Here is an 18,172-nt window from a genome sequence, read left to right on the forward strand (position 1 = left end):
ATGCAAAATAAAATGCGTTAAGACTACCTGGGCCAATTTTTTTTAAATAGAAAAAAAAAGAAAATTCTTATTAAACACCAGTGAGAAGTTGTAGCTATATAAAGCTGCGAGTTAGAACATAAAATCTTTTTTTTAAATGCCATAGTCAGACTAGCCATTAGCTTGTCTGTACAATAGAGCTGATCTTTGTTGATCTAAACTAGACGGTTATCGACTTAATCCACCTGAGCTATCACTTTAACTGTTAATGATGAAAAATGAACTCATGAAATCAAAAACTTCTGTAAGAAACGTGACAAAATGTTGAACCTGAAAAGGCTAGGCTAATAACCTTAGCTGATGCCTGAAGCTAATTAGCAACAATCATCCCAGCAGTAATTAGAAGCTGTGAAGTTAATTCTGTTTCAAGTAGTTTTATTTTTGTGAAACAAGTTTTATTTGAATTTAACACTTGACTGAATAAATATGTTTAGCTAGCCTACACTAACAGCTTCAGATTAGCTCAAATGCTAATAGAATTAGCAATGAATTCAGCTAGCATGCTATTTATGGAACTTTTCTTTCCCTTGTTATACAATCAAATTTGAAACTAACATATTAAACGGTAATTTTACTGTATTTAAAGTCTGTATATTACACCGATTTTAATTTTTTTATTTTAGAAATAACTAAATATCCGTTTCATAAATAAATATGAAACGGATATTTAGTTATTTCTAAAATCACAGTAAGACTGAAATCAGCTCAGAAAATATGTTTAAATACATCATAATTTAACCCGTCCAGCCACCCTGAGTTTCTCTGTTGATGTAGCTGCAGCTATTACTGTTGCAGCTACATTATTACTGATAATATTACTATTATATTACTGATTACTGTTATGTAATCACAAAACTTCAGTGCATTTTTTAATTAGCTAACACAATTTTACTTTAATCAAACCTCAGTCCTCTTGTAATGTTGCTATATTCGGTTTAGTTTTTCGGAAGATACTGATATGATTGCTAACGCCATTGTTTGACATGGCAGACATCTTCCTCATGAGGAAGACCGACCTGCATGTGCTGATGTCAGCTATCGGTTCAGAGGAAAAAGTCTCAGTCGGACGGCAGCCAGGCTGTGAATTGGCAGCGCCTTGCTGCTCTCAGGTGGGGCTTTTCCCTTTTTAAGGAGCTAAATGAAGCGTGAATTTTTTAGTCCCACAAACAGCTGCACTGAAACTCCACTCCAAATGAATATTAACCTCTGTGAACCATGCATATAAATAAATCACGGCTTGCCAACAGGTCAGTGCAGTTCATGGCTCGTTTCTTTAGGAATGGCTCTGCTCTGTATAGTTTTATACATTTTCCCTCCACAGCACTGGCTGCGTTTTCTGCTCACCTGGTTCGGTTTCCAATTCTCCTCTGCCTGTGTATCTCTCCTAAGCCCCGGCCAATCCTCCCCGGTGGTCTTGTGCACACAAGATTAGTCTTTCCTCCTCCGCCTCTGAGACCAAATCCTGCCACTCTCCAGCAGCCGCCCGGCTGTCCGCGTCTCCACTCCAGAGCGCAGCGGCCCAACAGGCTGGGGGCGAGATTAGAAGTGGCATGTTGGGGGTTTGGCTGTGCAGCCGGCTGACGCGGCGCAGTGAGTGCAGGCTGGAGGCGGACGTTTCCTGAGATGTTCTGTCACTGCTGGAGCCAGCAGGTGAAAGGGGCAGAGTGGGTAGCGCCACGCTAAAGCCCGCAGCGTCGGTCCAGGTGAATGTCTTCTTCTTCTGCTCTGTAAAGTTGGTCCCAACAGCTGAAATAATAATTAAGCCTCCCTGCTGTCTGTTATAGTTTTATTCTCTTTGCAAAGTTGAAGTTGATGTTAGATTCTCACGGGAAGGAAAATGCAAAGACGTCATAAAAATGTAGGACTTACCAACTCTATTTATAAAACAATAACAACTGAAACAAACAAAGTGCTTCACATAACCAAATACTGAAAACATCATGTTTATAAAACTATGAGGTCAATTTTTTTTCTTCATTTTTTAAAGTCATATTTTCATAATGTTATTTATTTATAAAATATCACAGTTTCAAACTAAATATTAATTAACAAGCTAAACATTTAGCTTCACACTAAATATTTGGTTTGGAGCTAATTATTTAGCATCAAGATAAATATTTAACCTCAAACAAAATGTTTACATTTAGTTCAGAGCTAAATATTAAGTAAGAAAGCTAGACTTTTAGTGTAAAATTAAATATTTGGTTAGCAAGCGAAATGTTTAGCTTGCTAACCAGCTAGCTTGGTAATTTATGCTAGTCTCCAAAAAGAAATGAGAGAATTGTTGACTTGCACAAGTCTGGTTAATCTTTTCCAGATTTCTGTCACATGATCAACTGAAATGAGCATCATTTAGTTTTTTTTCAGGTGTTTGAAGAGATGAACGACCTCATTTGGTTTGACAGAGTGACTTATTTTCAGCGAAGCTTGTACTGAAAGCCTGTTCGGGTTTCTCAATGAAACAAGCAGGCAGATTTATTTTGCAGTCAAAGTGCCTGAAGAGCTTTTAAATGCCTCATTTCTTCTAAGTGGAGAAATGAAAGTGGACTTATTTTGGGGTGGCGTGGTGGGAGGGGTTGCGTATTTGGACTCCATTCACACACAAAAGGCTCCTTAAGAGCAGCTTACCACAGCATGAAAGGAAATTTGTTATATTTATAGCTGTGATCGAGTAGAATTGACCATCTGCTTGAAGCACTCATAATTTAATAGTAGTCTGGAGCAATGCCAGTTTAATTATACACACAATCCTTACCTGAAAAGGATTGTGAAAAGTTACATTAAAGTTCCCCACTCAGGTAACCTCAGCTTGACACTATTATTCATAATTTCCTCCACATGTGGCCCACACAGAGACAACAGCGTCTGAAGCACCGAGTTGCAGAACAAAAGCTTGAAATGTTTTTCAGAGCCGCTGATTCAGGTGTTGAAACACATGGATGAAGGTAAATCCAACTGGATTCAGTATTTATGTAGCCACAATTCACGACAAATGTCTCATTCATTCACTTAGCGTTTTGAAGCAGACCTGATTCATGAGCAGATTCAGATTCCTCAGCAAGCATGTGGCGACAGTAGAAAGGAATGACTCCCTCAGAATCATACTGACCAATGCTAACGCTAGCAAATCTGTGCTAATGGACAGCAGAGGAAGTGGGAAATCCAGCATATGCATGCTAGTAGCCTTTCCAAAGCTAACGCTAGCCTGTCTGTAACTCAATATTATCAGAATAAATTTGTAATAATACCAGAAAAAAATAATGAGAAAAAAAGTCATATGAGAATAAAATCATAATATTACCAGAATAAAGTTGTAATTTTAGTCGAATGAAGCAGTAGTTTCATAACTCCTACATGAAAAATAACAAATTGAAATGAGGAACGTTGATCTTCTAGTGAATTTATACTCTGATATAAGTTTTACAAATAGAACATATTTAATCTTTTATCATATTATCTGATGAAGAAAAGAACCACCAACTGGATGATCTGGCTGTCAGTAAACAACTATTTTATTCTAGGTTTTCGACTTTCTTCTGGTAATACTGTGATTTTATTGTCATAATTTTAAGGCTTTATGGTCGTAGCTTCAAAACTTCTGTGTTTTTAAGTGAGTTTGTTTCAGTTGCAGGTTTGTTAAAACGTAGTTGTTTCTTTTCACTGTCGCCCCATGCTCACTTAGTTGGAGGGTTTGTTGTAAAGTCATTGTCTCTGCAATCAGACGGTTTTCTCAGGTGAAAAGTGTTTTTACCAACTTTAATATCAAACTGAACTGGACAGAAATGTCACAGCTGACGTCTCTGGATGGAGTTAAATGGACGTAAGCAAGAGTCAAAACTGAGGCGAGTTGTTGTAAAGTTAATCTGGGTAGGTGTTAGAAATGCTTACCATCTGGAAGAAATGCAAAATATCAACAAAGCCTAAAGGACCAGTTGATATTCTGTCCTGTCTCTGTACAAATGTTATATTTACACCTTTAATTTCCTCACCTAATGCTAAAACTTTTTGTTTTGATCTATTTGTTATGCTTTACTAATGCAGCTTTCACCTAACCATCTTCTAGAACGTTTTAGTGAACCGTCATTTAAATTAATGGGAATGTCACAGTAAATTTACCAGCATGGCTCAGTCATAAACCCCATCAAAGCATTTACTGAAACTGGATAATTACTACAAACTGTTTTAGATTTAAATGTCTTTTCTCTCTGTGTGTGTCTTTGTTCTTCCCTCTAGGCAAACACACACACACACACACACACACACCCAGGCAGCGAAAACAAGAAGCATTTTACTGCTTGTTTTTTAACTTCGTTCAGATAATGCTTTGGGGCAAATATTTCTTAGAAGAAATGAAACTTTGCTTCACTCAGAGAAAGAGTCGCTGCTGTAAAGGCGTGCTGGACAAAAGGGACATGAATGACTTTTATATTATCGAATGTTGTGATCATTTTCTATTCATTAGCAGGACAAAGGTTGTTTGAGCTGCAAGTAATAACTACAATAATTTACTCTGAATAATTACACTGCTGGACAAACGTAGCGCTGGATTCCAGAAGCAGCCATTAGTCTTAGCTTCCCTCTTATAGATGTTGGGTCGCCAGCCGTTTGTTCTGAGTGAAGGCTGAGATTATTTTTACTGTTGGTTGGTTTGTTTCAGGTAAGTGTTTGTTAAACACAATACTATATGGTGCAATATTAGTGCCAAAATTAAGGCACTAATATGTATGTATACTATGTAGAGCACCTAGTGATGGCTACTTCCTTGTAGCAGCAGGCTATATCACTTTTGAAGCTAGCTACTGATATGATTGCTAATGGATAGCATACATTGGCTGAATTTACTACTTTCTCTGCTGGTATTTAGTACCGCTAGTCTAGCATTGTCACTGGGTAGGCTAGCAATTAGCATGCCTAGGCTGAATTTCCTTTTTCATCTTCTGTGCATTAGCATAGACAGGCTAGCAACAGCACTAGATAAGGAAACAACCAGCATGGCTAAGCTGGATTTTCTACTTCCTCTGCGGTCCGTTAGCACATATAGGCTAGTGATGTCATTGGATAAGCTAACAGCTAGCATTCCTAGGCTGGTCAGCGACCTGTAAGAAATTTTGATCATGAAAAATGGTACATTAGATGCATTGACATGTTATTTTGTCAGTTTAGTGCAATCCAACGCATAACATAGACATACTGTATAATTTGGAGCATTTTTAATTCCCTCTAGTTTAAAAACTTTAATGCTTAAAACTCTTCAAACCTGGACTAGATCATTCTGCAACAATACCAGAATATTTAAAACCTAGTTTGGGGTTTGTGAAACATTTATTTCATTTCTGAAAGTTCTATAAGTGACCATATTAGTACAAACAAATATTTAACAAATCACAAATTAGGTTACAAATAATCTACTTTTATTGTGAAATAGTCCAAAAATCTAAGCACTGGAGACCAGTTTGGTTCTGAAAATGTGTTTTTGTGTCAATCAACACATTCAGTCCAGACACATAGCTTAAACTTTTGGCCATTAAGTTGTTTTTCTGGGTCATGCAGGGATGGAAACTCTAATTTATAAAGTGTAAAAATCAGATAATGAACATATTTAATGTTATTTTTTGGTAAAAGATGTTATTTCATATATCAAGTTGAGCCACAATGTAACCAGCATGAATATTTAAATGATCCAACCGTGTTTTAATCCTTGATTTTATGACCAGTTTCCTTTTTTCTGGTCCATTTCAGCTCCACATAGGTGGCCCAAACAAGCCACACGAGACGGGAGTGTTTCTCTGCACAAGGACCACTCAGAAAAAACAAGAGTGCAACACAATTTTCCACCAGAGTGAATAGAAAAAGATGAGGAGAGAAAAACGAGAGGGTGTTTGTAACCGGCTGCCAGCTCATTGCTGCATTCTCTGCATTGTGTCGGAGCTCTGAGAGTAAATATGACAAGGTTAGCGAGGGCTCGACTCCACCGCCGCCGCCGGTTGAGAGGGAAATTAATTGAATTTCCAACAAGCATGTCGATGTCAGATATGGATGGGAAATTCAAAATCTTCGGCCACTGTGTGGACGAGGGCAAATAGAGGAATTGGAGAAAAACGCTGCACAAATATTCCAGCAGCTCGGCTAGCCGCCACATTTATATAAAATTAATTAGACTTAAAATTAGAGGCAAGGAGGAACATTAATGATTTAGCGTTGTTTAAAATTTCACATCCTAACCGGCAGTGAATGTTTTGGGTGGATGGTGCTGGTTTGTCTTAATGCATTAGTAAAATCAGACGGGAAACGCTTTCTTTCTGCTGGATGTCCAGCCTGATCGCTGCAGTGCAACTTCTGCACGTTTCAGGACGGAAACGGCACAAAAAGAGCCAGAGAGACGCCTGCAGAACGGCCGATCACACAGCCTGTAGATACCAAACGGCGCTTTTTAGAGAATCCACATGAAGATGATTAACTTATTGAAGTTCACCCCAAACTGCCCTCTGCTGAGTGAGTCTGTGCTGGAAATATGAAAAAACAATAAGTTCTCTGCACAGACTGAAGGATCTCAAACCGCCTGCTGAGATTATTAGTATTTTTCTATTTTTAGACCGATTTTGTGGGCAGCAGGCCGAGGTCCTTCATACACAACATACCTGGATGTGATCTATTGGAAAATAAAGAAAAGCGGTATAAAAAATACTGAAGCTTTATTTGAAAAGAAAAGAAGATTACACTTGTAATTTGATTGAGTAAAAATATGAGACATAATAATTATGGCCTGACAAAGTCATTAAAAACTTATGTGAAATTAATAATTTTCCCACTAATCCACTAATTGCAGAGCTAATTTATCATTTAGCACTTTTGCTAACATTTAGCACACTTAGCTTGCACCAAATATAATTTTCCAGATAAATTCTACAGCGATAATTTACTTGGCTATTTTATAAACCTTCAGTTTAATAGAGTTGAACATTGATAAAACAAATGTGTCATTGGCACATGGTGAGTATAAACATGGTTGAATTTGCTCTTTAGCATTAGCTTACACTAAATACCGTGTTGGTATAGTCCTTTAGCATTAGCTTACACTAAATACCGTGTTGGTATAGTCCTTTAGCATTAGCTTACAATAAATACCGTGTTAGTATAGTCCTTTAGCATTAGCTTACACTAAATACCGTGTTGGTATAGTCCTTTAGCATTAGCTTACAATAAATACCGTGTTAGTATAGTCCTTTAGCATTAGCTTACACTAAATACTGTGTTGGTATAGTCCTTTAGCATTAGCTAACACTAAATACCGTGTTGATGTGTTGGTATAGTCCTTTAGCATTAGCTTACACTAAATACTGTGTTGGTATAGTCCTTTAGCATTAGCTAACACTAAATACCGTGTTGATGTGTTGGTATAGTCCTTTAGCATTAGCTTATACTAAATACCGTGTTAGTATAGTCCTTTAGCATTAGCTTACACTAAATACCGTGTTGGTATAGTCCTTTAGCATTAGCTTACAATAAATACCGTGTTAGTATAGTCCTTTAGCATTAGCTTACACTAAATACCGTGTTAGTATAGTCCTTTAGCATTAGCTTACACTAAATACCGTGTTGGTATAGTCCTTTAGCATTAGCTAACACTAAATACCGTGTTGATGTGTTGGTATAGTCCTTTAGCATTAGCTTACACTAAATACCGTGTTAGTATAGTCCTTTAGCATTAGCTTACACTAAATACCGTGTTGGTATAGTCCTTTAGCATTAGCTAACACTAAATACCGTGTTGATGTGTTGGTATAGTCCTTTAGCATTAGCTTACACTAAATACCGTGTTGGTATAGTCCTTTAGCATTAGCTAACACTAAATACCGTGTTGATGTGTTGGTATAGTCCTTTAGCATTAGCTTACACTAAATACCGTGTTGGTATAGTCCTTTAGCATTAGCTAACACTAAATACCGTGTTGATGTGTTGGTATAGTCCTTTAGCATTAGCTTACACTAAATACCGTGTTGGTATAGTCCTTTAGCATTAGCTAACACTAAATACCGTGTTGATGTGTTGGTATAGTCCTTTAGCATTAGCTTACACTAAATACCGTGTTGGTATAGTCCTTTAGCATTAGCTAACACTAAATACCGTGTTGATGTGTTGGTATAGTCCTTTAGCATTAGCTTACACTAAATACCGTGTTGGTATAGTCCTTTAGCATTAGCTAACACTAAATACCGTGTTGATGTGTTGGTATAGTCCTTTAGCATTAGCTTACACTAAATACCGTGTTAGTATAGTCCTTTAGCATTAGCTTACACTAAATACCGTGTTGATGTGTTGGTATAGTCCTTTAGCATTAGCTTACACTAAATACCGTATTGATTCAGCATTTCAGCATATTTGTTAACTTTGAAAATGTTTAGCTCACTTAGCTTCTCCTGATCAATAATTTTTTTGGAGGCTAGAAGTGTAATATTAGCTTTTTCCAAAAGCAGTTTGGTTGTGTTTGGGTTCGTTATCCACAGTGGTGGGAACAGTTCCACCAATAGTCTAGCTAATGTTTCCTTGTATTTACCCAGAATGCCTTGCGCTGTAGTCCACTTCCTGCTTTTGGAGCGGCCTCTGGTCCGCTTGATATGGATCCAAACCGCATCCCTGCTCTGGTTCCACCTACAAACCAGAGCAAAGTTTGTAGGTGGAACAAAGTTCAATTAGCGATCTCCAAACAAACCGGACTTTCTAGACAAACGGACTGGAGTTGAATTGAAGCGGACCAAACATGGATGGTATGAATGCAGCCTAAATTTCATCACTGTTGGGACAAAAAGCAACAGGACTTATTATTGCCTCAAAACTTAATTTTGTGTTTTTATTTGGTTGCTAATGGAGTCCAGTTCTGTGATGGACAGGTGACCTGGCCCACCTGGTTTGATGCAGCTGTTTGATAAGTGGTTCAGTTAAAGTCTTGTGATGGATTCCTGAGAAAAACTCAAAGCTTGTCTGAGCTCTGGCTGACCTCAGATCTGTGCTGGTTTTCCGTTGACAAAAGAACCTTCAGGGTCCAATCTTCTAAAACATAAAGAGACACGACTGCTATTTTAACCTTTAGTTAGGATTTAATTTAAGGGTATTTATTATGTTACCTTTTCATTTTTTAACACAAAAACATCAGTATTTGCTGACCTAATTTGTTTTCTGACGTTAATAAAATAATACTTTTGGCCTTCATCACAGTGAAGTGGCTCAGTAAATATCCCCCAGAACCGACGGGACGCGTCAGCGTTTGAGTCACATCCCTCCGTGACGGCTGTCACTTCTGACTGGAGCGCGTTAAAACCTGGAGGCCGATCGGCCGTAAATCCAGGCTGCGGCCTGAGTTACGGCGTCGCCGAGTCAAAGACGTCCAGGAAGAATTTAGTGTTGGTGCAGCGGCGGCATCAGGACCGATGCTGCATGCAGAACAGGACCTGGTCACATGCTAACGCTAACGCTACTATTATGATCAAAACAAATGTAGGGAATTATTATTATGAATATTAATAAAATAATTGTTATATATTTGTTGTAATTTTATTTTGCTTTTAAAATCTTTTCACATTTTCTCTAAGTATTATTATTTTCATTATTATTATTTATAGTAGGAGTTATTTTTATTTTATTGCATTTTTCTCATTTTCCTTCATTTTTCTGAGTTATCATTTATAATTGATCATTGCCTTTATTTTTCATATTTGTAGTAATTCTATTTTAATTTTGTATTTTAAAAGTTTTTTGTCTTCAGATTTTATAATAATTTAAAATAAATTTTCTAATATATTTTTATATTAATCTTTTATTATATTGCATAACTTCCTATTTTAGATTTTTTAAATTTTATCTTAGATTATTATCATCTATTTATTTACTTTTTAATAGTCTCATATATGTTTCGCTTCCTTCAGATTTCTTTAAAAAATTTCTTCAATTTCTTTTTATAATTGATATTTTTAATATTATTGCATTTTATTTGATTTCTTCCTATTTAAAATTTGTTACGAAGAATAAAATCGTATAAAATTATCAGCAGCTTAAGCAGAACATGAAGGTCTGATCAGTTGGGCTGCAGGTTGCCAGGTCAGCCAGGGGTCAGATTACATCCTGGATTATAAACCATGGTAGCGACGCCGTGGGTTCAGTCGGAGCCTTCGGTGGGTCTGATGTTCTGTCGCTGTGGCGCTCTCACAGGCAGGGAGCCCACTGCGCTCTGGATGCCATCATTACTTATATCTCAGTCATTATTGTTGCGCGCCTGATTCATTTTGTCGTTTGCGTCAGCCGTCGGCTCACATGTTGCGGCTCGGCTTCTCGCCGTCGGCCTGCCGGCTGATAAATGACTTTGTGAAAAGCGATCCGGCCTCCTGCAGGAAAAAAGAAGAATAGAAATTGAATCCCGGCCTCTGCTGGCAGCCTCATCTGTCATCTTTTCAATATTGATGTCCATTATGTTTATGGATCGTTTGGCTGTCGTCTCGTCTCCGGCCCCGTTCGGCCACTGGGGGGCGGCGTTGATAGCTGCGTTTTGATCGATGAGAGGGTTGTATATATCGATGAGTGGTTTAATTGTCAGCGCCGTCCGGTCGTAATGGAGCTCGCCGCGCGGCGGACAGATTACATCTCGGATGAGTCAGAGTTCAGCGCGCCGGACGCTGCGGGACGGATTCTGGGCCATTATCAGCGCCGTGGCTCGTGTTCATCACTTCCTGTATCGCCTTTCATGGATCACATGTCCTTTTACTGGAACCCAGCAGCGGCTCCGGCTAGATTTATCACACCTGCCAGGAGGAATAACTCAGTTTGCTCCTGGAACTATATTTATGCCCAATAATTTATTAGCCACACATGACCAAAAGTAGTGCATTTAAACAACAGCAGAGCACCTTCAGGAAGGGCGCCGAGGTGTTCCTGCGACTGCGTCCCCCTCGTTCATCATTGGCCTCAGCGGCCCGCCGTCCACCACTTCCTGTGTGTCGAATCGGAGCTTCTGGACGGGCTAACGTAGGGAAACAAGCAGAACAAATGAGTGAAAGCTGCAGAACCACGTGGGGTTTGGACGCCAGCGTCGCCGCGCCTAGTCTCATCCCTCACCGCGCCGCTCCGCCGCTCCCCTGTGTGTTTGCAGCCAAGGTCGGAGCGGTCCTGTTCTGTTTTCCAGCCGTGTGTGGGCTTCATTCATCATCCGGGTGCTAGCGTGCCCTAAATCTCTCCACCGTGTGCATGAGGATGTGTTTGTGCGTTTGCTTTTGCCTTAAACTCTGTGATTTCACAGATGTGCCCCACTGTACGCTACGAGTTATTATGCTGGGAGAATAATGGCTTTAAAGGAGAGAAAGGTTACAGTCAAGTTTATTTGTAGAGCAACATTTCAGCAACAAAGTGCTTTACATCGTAAAATCATCACACAGTCACCAACTGTTAGTAATACTAACCAGATTTTTAAAAAAAGGTTCAGATCTAAAATTTCTTTTTCAAGAGGAACCTGGCAACAATCAAACATTTTGACAAATTTTCCACTTGCTATCGATCAGATCAGCTGTAACCTGGTGGGGTTTTAGCCTTAGTTTAAATTAACTCAGTGTTTCGGCTGTTTTACAGTTTTCAGGAAGTTTGCTCCAGATTTGCTTATACAGCAGCAGATCTTTAATGTGTTTTTTTTTTTGCTAATCCGTTCAGTGATTTATAAACTAACAGAAGTATTTTAAAGTCAATTCTCTGAATTAGAGGGAACCTATTGAACTAAATATATATTTTGCATATTTTTTATTCTTCCATTTGTGTTTCTGATGCTTCTAAAAACGGCAAAAGTGCTTAAAAATAACCACCCCGACATTTTGTGGTAATAAATTAATATTTTCCCAAATCCTCCTAATTAAGTCGCGTTTCACCGTTACTTAGCAACCACAGCAGAACTCCAGCACGTTTGGTTTTACTGCTGTTTGTGCTGTAAAAAGTGTTTTGTTCATAATAATAATAGTAATAATAAAAATAAGAAGAAGAATAGTAATGATCTTTACTGTTTTTGACATTATTGAATTTGCTGTTGACTTACCATCCAGAAACCATTTGCTGCATTCCTGTTGGTTGTGCAGGAGGCTCTAATAATGCTTGTCAAAGAGGTAGGGTTGTATAATTGTGCATCTGTTTGCAGCCGTTTTGGCAGTGAGTGTAAACATTGAGTTGAGGGCGTGGCCAGCAGCAGCTTATTTGGATTTAAAGTGACAGGACACGCTAAAACAGCTAAAATTTCATGATTTTGTATAAAAAATGTAGTGAACATGTTTTGTATGGGCCGTAGATTTATCCTAAGCTGTTCAGGGAAGCATAATGGGCCACTGTTAGCAAATAAGAGGCAGACTCAGCCATGTGTGGTCAGCCGGAGGCGGTTTTTGGCAGCTGGTGCAGCCTTGGGCCGGTTTCAGTGGATCTATATCAGCTTGGTACATCTGGACACCGCAATCCGTCCATTCTCCTCCGCCGTCAGGTTGCCTAGGGACGGAGAAATCTGGAACAGATTGAGACGGAGCTGCTTGTTTTTAAGTCATTACAGCCACGCCAGCGCTCCCACCACAATCTGTTCTGCTGGGATGGCTTTTTAAGGCTGCACAGCCTCCGCCCCCCCTCCCTATATATCGGCAGGTAAACACTCGCCAAGATGTCATGGGAGTTTTTTCAGCATCCATAAAACAGTGACAGGTGAATCATCCCTGCAGCAGCAGCAGCAGCATCTCCCATCTCAGCCGTGAAACTCGGTTGTTCGTTCGGAGAAGTCATTACGGCCGCCTCACTCCCCCCCTCTGGTCCTGACAGGTTCTGATGAACACCTTCTTCAGGAAAATTGTTGTTTGGGTTCGCTTTAAGGTTCTGGAATCTGAAGAAAATCTTCAGCATATTCTAAATTTTCCTCATTTTCAACTCATACATCACAAAACAGATCAGACTGGGTGGATCCGCTGCAGCTTTTTATCTGTTATACGAATATTGAGATATGAGCAACAATAATAAAGCCACCAGCAAAACAAAACGATAGTATTAGCATAGTATTTGGTGAAATCTAATGCACTCCAACCATACTTCAAACATATTTTTTATAATTGTCGTAGTTTTGTCTGTTTTGTTTTGTACTGTTTGTACTGATTGTATTTATTGACAAAATGTGTATAGTTTGGTCATTTTAACCTTGTTTTCTATAACCTTTCTCTGTTTTTAGCTGGATACTCATATTATAGCTAAAAATAATAAGCAATTTGTTTACTCATTAACAAAGATGAAAAATATCATTTTGGCTAATTCTGCTGCATTTACAGTCATGCTAATATTTATAGTTCCTACCAAATAGATAAAAAAACATCATATTTCAAACCCACAACATCTGTTGTTGTTTACACACATGCTACAACATAGCATGTCGCCCTTAACAGGGTTGACTCTTTACAACAGACCTTTCTCTCATAGTTTCAGTTGAGTTTTACTAATTGTTGCTGATTTGGGCTAATTTGATCACAGTAGAGCTTCGGTCAGAAAACTTCAGTAGGTTTTACCGCATCACTTCAAAATAAGAGCATGAATATTAACGGCTAGCTACTGGAAGAATTATTAACAATCGCTTAAAAAAATATTCAAAACAAATGTTGATCAAAAGTTTGCAAAACAGCCAAGTAAGTTAATTTTTGACTGAGTGTGTTAAACATTTTCAAAGCTAGCTACAGCGCTAAACAAAAATTAGCTTCACTATTAGTGGATGCTAAATGCTAAATCGCTAACTTCAGAACAAACTAATACCTTGTTCTCTACTGTCTGTTTTCTTTTGCTCCAGTTTGTTTCTTGTTGTAAATAAACTATTGGGGGAAAATCGCAGTTTCTCAGTGATTACTGCTTCCTGTAGGATCCTCCAGGCGTTCAGCTCCGTTTTCTAACATCTATCCGTCCAAACTCAATCTGCTCCTGCTTCTGTTTACTTTCATTTTATGGAGTTTTTATGCAGCATAAATTAAAAAAGAGTTTCGTACTCCTTGATTTCCTCCATTCACGTTCTGAATTTGGTGTCGAGACCTCTGAGCGATCCGGCTGAATAAAGCAGAGTAAAAATACTGCTTATCCTCCGGCTCTATGACTGCATACTTTTATAGATGGAACCAAAATTAAACAGGACTGGAGGAAATGTGTTAGTCAAGGTCAATGAGAGACTTTGCAGTCGCAGAAATACACGGAGAAGGTCGCTTTTAGATTCTATAAACGAGAAACTCCAAGAAACTTCACTGTTATGCTAACTTTTTATCTCTGTTACATAACAGGCTTTGCGCTTCATAAAGTCCGTTTTATTTTCAAAATTTAATTTATTTCCACATTTTTTGTTTTTATTTTTCTGAATTACATTTTTTTTCTCTGTTTTACCCATTTCTATTAATCCAAAAGTATGTAATTTAGATGTAAATGAAATGTAATAAATCAATAGCTAGATAATTTTTTACTGTTATTCTGCTTCATAAATATAAAATTCTGCTGGTTTTACAAGGTATTAAAACTGTTTCCCTCTCAGTTTTTTAAATAACTCAAACATTATTTGCAAAACTACAAATCTAGTTGTTTTTTGTTTGTTGTTTTTTTATCAAAATAAAATCTCCCTTTAAAGCTGCTTTAGAGTTGAACATTTAATGGATAATAATAATCCAATGAATTGCATGATAAATTAAAATGAGGTTGATCATTTCCAGTCACTTGCTTGTTTGTTTTTGTCGTGTAAAGAGAAGAATCCTGACTTTTTAATGTAATTAAAAACCAAAAAATGCTGCAAACATTTGACACTTTGGCAACTTTACACTTTTTTTCTTTTCATAAAAATCCCAACGTTTAATTTTGCCCAGTCTTCCAGTCTGATTAAAAATAATGATTAATTATTTTGAAGGACGAGGTTGTTTACAGACTTCGTAATTCATTTTATCTGTATATGTATTTTGGATATTTAAAATGTTTTTCAGTTCCAATTTTAAATGTTTGTTAGAAATTAACACAATAGTTCCCACTAGTCTGAACTACATTAGCTAAGCTAATTTGCTATCACTGATATTTATCTTAGTATTGCATGGAGTTGGGTGGAATACTCAGAAATTGTGACTGAGTAATAGTTGTAATATTCTCACATTGTTTATATATTAGAGCTCTAGCTAGTTCTAAGCTTGCGGCTTGTTTATTGTTGTCATAGCAACTACCTACCAAGATGGCTGTCAGTTACAAAGTTCACTGAAGTAACGTCACAAAAGAACTTCCTATTTGTTGATCTTTGAGTGTTGGTACTTGTGCTATTACACAATTTTTATGATTTTAGTCAACAATGGTCTCAAAACGACAATGTTATTGTTTATCGCAATAATTTCTGGGACATTTAGTCGCCCAGTAAAATTTGTGTCCGCCCAGGCCAAACGTCTAACTCCAGTTAGGGGTGCACCGACTTACTGGTCCCAAAATCTTAATTGGCAGACCAGACTTTTAGAGATTGATAATTGGCGATCGGCCAGAAAACTGCAATCAGTGCATCCCTGAATAAAATGAATAATAAAGTCTGTAAACAAAACTGACCTTAAAAGAACACGACCAGTTTTTATAGAGAGAAAACAGCAAAATGATAAATCATGTAAATGGAAGTTATTGAGCTTGTCTTAATTGATCATGAGATTAATTAATTGATTTATTGTGACAGGCCTACCTACAAACAGAACTGAAATGTTCCTATTTAGACTCTTTAGTTTCTACCAACAATGATTCCCACCTTTCAGTGGTTTGTTGCATTTACATCCAGTCACATCCCACCTGAAGCATCTCCTTCATCTCTCCTCCTCCTCACCTGACTCTCATCTATCACTCTCAAATCCCAGCTGATCTTCCCCGAGTCCCTCTTTTATTTCATCGCGCTGCGAGTGCGGCGGCGGCCGTCGGGCTTATTGCGGCTTAGGGGCCCCGGCGGCGCGCGTCGCCCCTCCTGAGTGGCCGACGGGGAGAAGAAAAGGAGGAATAAAAGCAATCTGGCCAATCTCAAATTGCATTCTCCCTCCGCAGCGCAGTCCTCTCCTCTTCTCTATTAAACAAGCTCTATTTTTGACTCACTGGGACCCAGGAGAGCAACATGCAAGGACGAGAGGAAGAGGTGGAAGTTGGCATCATTTCCTCGTGTCATATCTTTAATCTGTCTAACCAGCGCCACCTCGCAGCGCTCCCCTGTGTCACATCTTTCATTCTCCCCCCCGAAACGGTTGTTATTTTTTGTGATCCCTTGTGACGCGCTGGACTGAAAAAGTGCCATTAGCGCGGCGTAACCTTGTTTTCTGCTCACCGGGTTGAGTTCAGTCTGATTTTAAAGTCAAAGTCAGGAGAGTTTACTTTCTTCTATGAGTGAGATGAGCGACTTTGTTGCCATCGAGTCGCAGACTGATTAGCTGATTTTGAACTCTTTTTTTTCTGTCTGCCATGATGCCGAGGCAGAGCGTTCTCTGAGAGCCGGACGCCTGCAGTCATGCAGAAAGGTTTACGTTCAGTATTCACAGCTTCACCTTTCAGGTCACAGAACCGCCAAGATGACCGGGTGTGAAGCCGAGGGCGACCAGTGGAGCATGAATGCCAAATCCTCTCAGTTAACAGGAAAAAAAATACATGTTTTCTGAAAACACTGATTTCTAAGCTTTTGGGTTAATTTGACCGTATTCAGTCAGGGTTACTCAAGAAATCATCCAACTACAACCTCTCTGACAACAGGAAGTAGATTTTACCTTCCCTGGAGTGGCTAATTAACCAAAATTACTGATTACAACTCATTAAAAATATGTTTTCTGTGTATGTGTTAAAACTGTCTGATATGTGACAAATAACCAATCAGAGCCAGGAGGCGGGGCTTAGCACAGTCAATCAATCTCATGTACTTGCTGCTAAATGTGCTAATGGCAGAGAAACAAATTACTGCTACAGGAAGAATGTTTACCCTGTATTATCAATGGCTATGCTAACTTTATTTGTGTTTTTTTATGTTTATGTGTTTTGTATATTTAAAATATCTTCCTGTTGCAGTGTTAAATGTTCATTAAAACATAAAGTTTGATCGTTGACGATGTGTTCTTGCGTTATTGTGCCATTATCATTATATTGGTGGAAAATGGTCTTAAAATAACAATATTATCGTTTATCTCATTAATTTCTAACTTGAGATTTAGGTCAGGCGGCGTGAAGAATAGAGCAACACGGGGTTATTACATTAAAAGATTTGTTGAAAATAAACGTGTTAACTTGACCTTGAAGTTGATTATTTTATTTTATTTGATAAATAGAATTCAAATTTGTCCCGTAGATGCAGATGGAGACTTTTAATTTGTAATCAGGGTAAAAATTGTTACCAATATAATTGTCTTACACAGGAAAATGTAAAGTAGAACAAAAGTATTAATACTTTTATAACCAGGTTTTAACAAAAGTTCAAACTTGGAGAGACTTTTACTGAAAAGGCAACTTTGCTGCACCCACATCAACTTTTGTTTTTCGTTAAACTTGGCTAAATATAGCAAACATTTACAAGCCAAATTCTGTTCTTACTGAAAATAAATTTAACTAAGCCTAAAAAAACCTGAAAACTAGAATTCTTTCTTTTAATACGGCAAACATGCTAAATCTACTGCAGCGTATCTGGGCCAAAAAAAGAAGTAAATTCCTGCCAAAAAACTCAGAAATTGAGCGTAATCTCATAACCTTTCTAGAAAAGAAACAAGGAAATTCGATAGTATAAAAGTCAAATTTTTAGATTAATATCAGAAATTAATATTATAAAAGCAAACTTGTAAATTTTCCTTTGAAAATTTTACTAGAACATTTCTGAGATTCATTTCAAAGTTTTTGAGTTTTTGGCAGAAATTTACTCCTTTTTTTCTATCTATTTACGACGATTTTTAATACACCGTCGTAAAAATCCCAGTCATGTTTTGGATCAACAATAAATATCAGGAGAATTTTGGCCCACATGGAAAAAGGTTTGTACACCCTGTATTAAATTAAATTAAATTAAATTAAATGTCCTTTTACTGCTAAGTTCCTCTGGAGCCGGGTCTGGTTTAACCGAGCGACCTTGCCACTCACAATATGGCGG

The 18,172-nt window shown here is 38.0% G+C and overlaps 1 protein-coding gene and 1 long non-coding RNA gene across 3 annotated transcripts in view; one reads left to right on the top strand and one right to left on the bottom strand.

Moving 5' to 3' along the window:
• The window catches only part of tmeff2a (transmembrane protein with EGF-like and two follistatin-like domains 2a), a 120,106-nt gene that overhangs the window by 76,910 nt on the left and 25,024 nt on the right, over window positions 1–18,172 (top strand). The gene's annotated exons all lie outside the window — the stretch shown is intronic.
• On the bottom strand, window positions 9,941–11,472 carry LOC114148186 (uncharacterized). The gene is made up of 3 exons (XR_003596231.1): window positions 11,143–11,472; window positions 10,935–11,047; window positions 9,941–10,829 (listed from the first exon to the last, which is right to left on the bottom strand). It is a non-coding gene; the product is annotated as an uncharacterized LOC114148186 (long non-coding RNA).

This window comes from Xiphophorus couchianus, chromosome 7 (genome assembly GCF_001444195.1).
Source record: "Xiphophorus couchianus chromosome 7, X_couchianus-1.0, whole genome shotgun sequence".
Taxonomy (NCBI): Eukaryota; Metazoa; Chordata; class Actinopteri; order Cyprinodontiformes; family Poeciliidae; genus Xiphophorus; species Xiphophorus couchianus.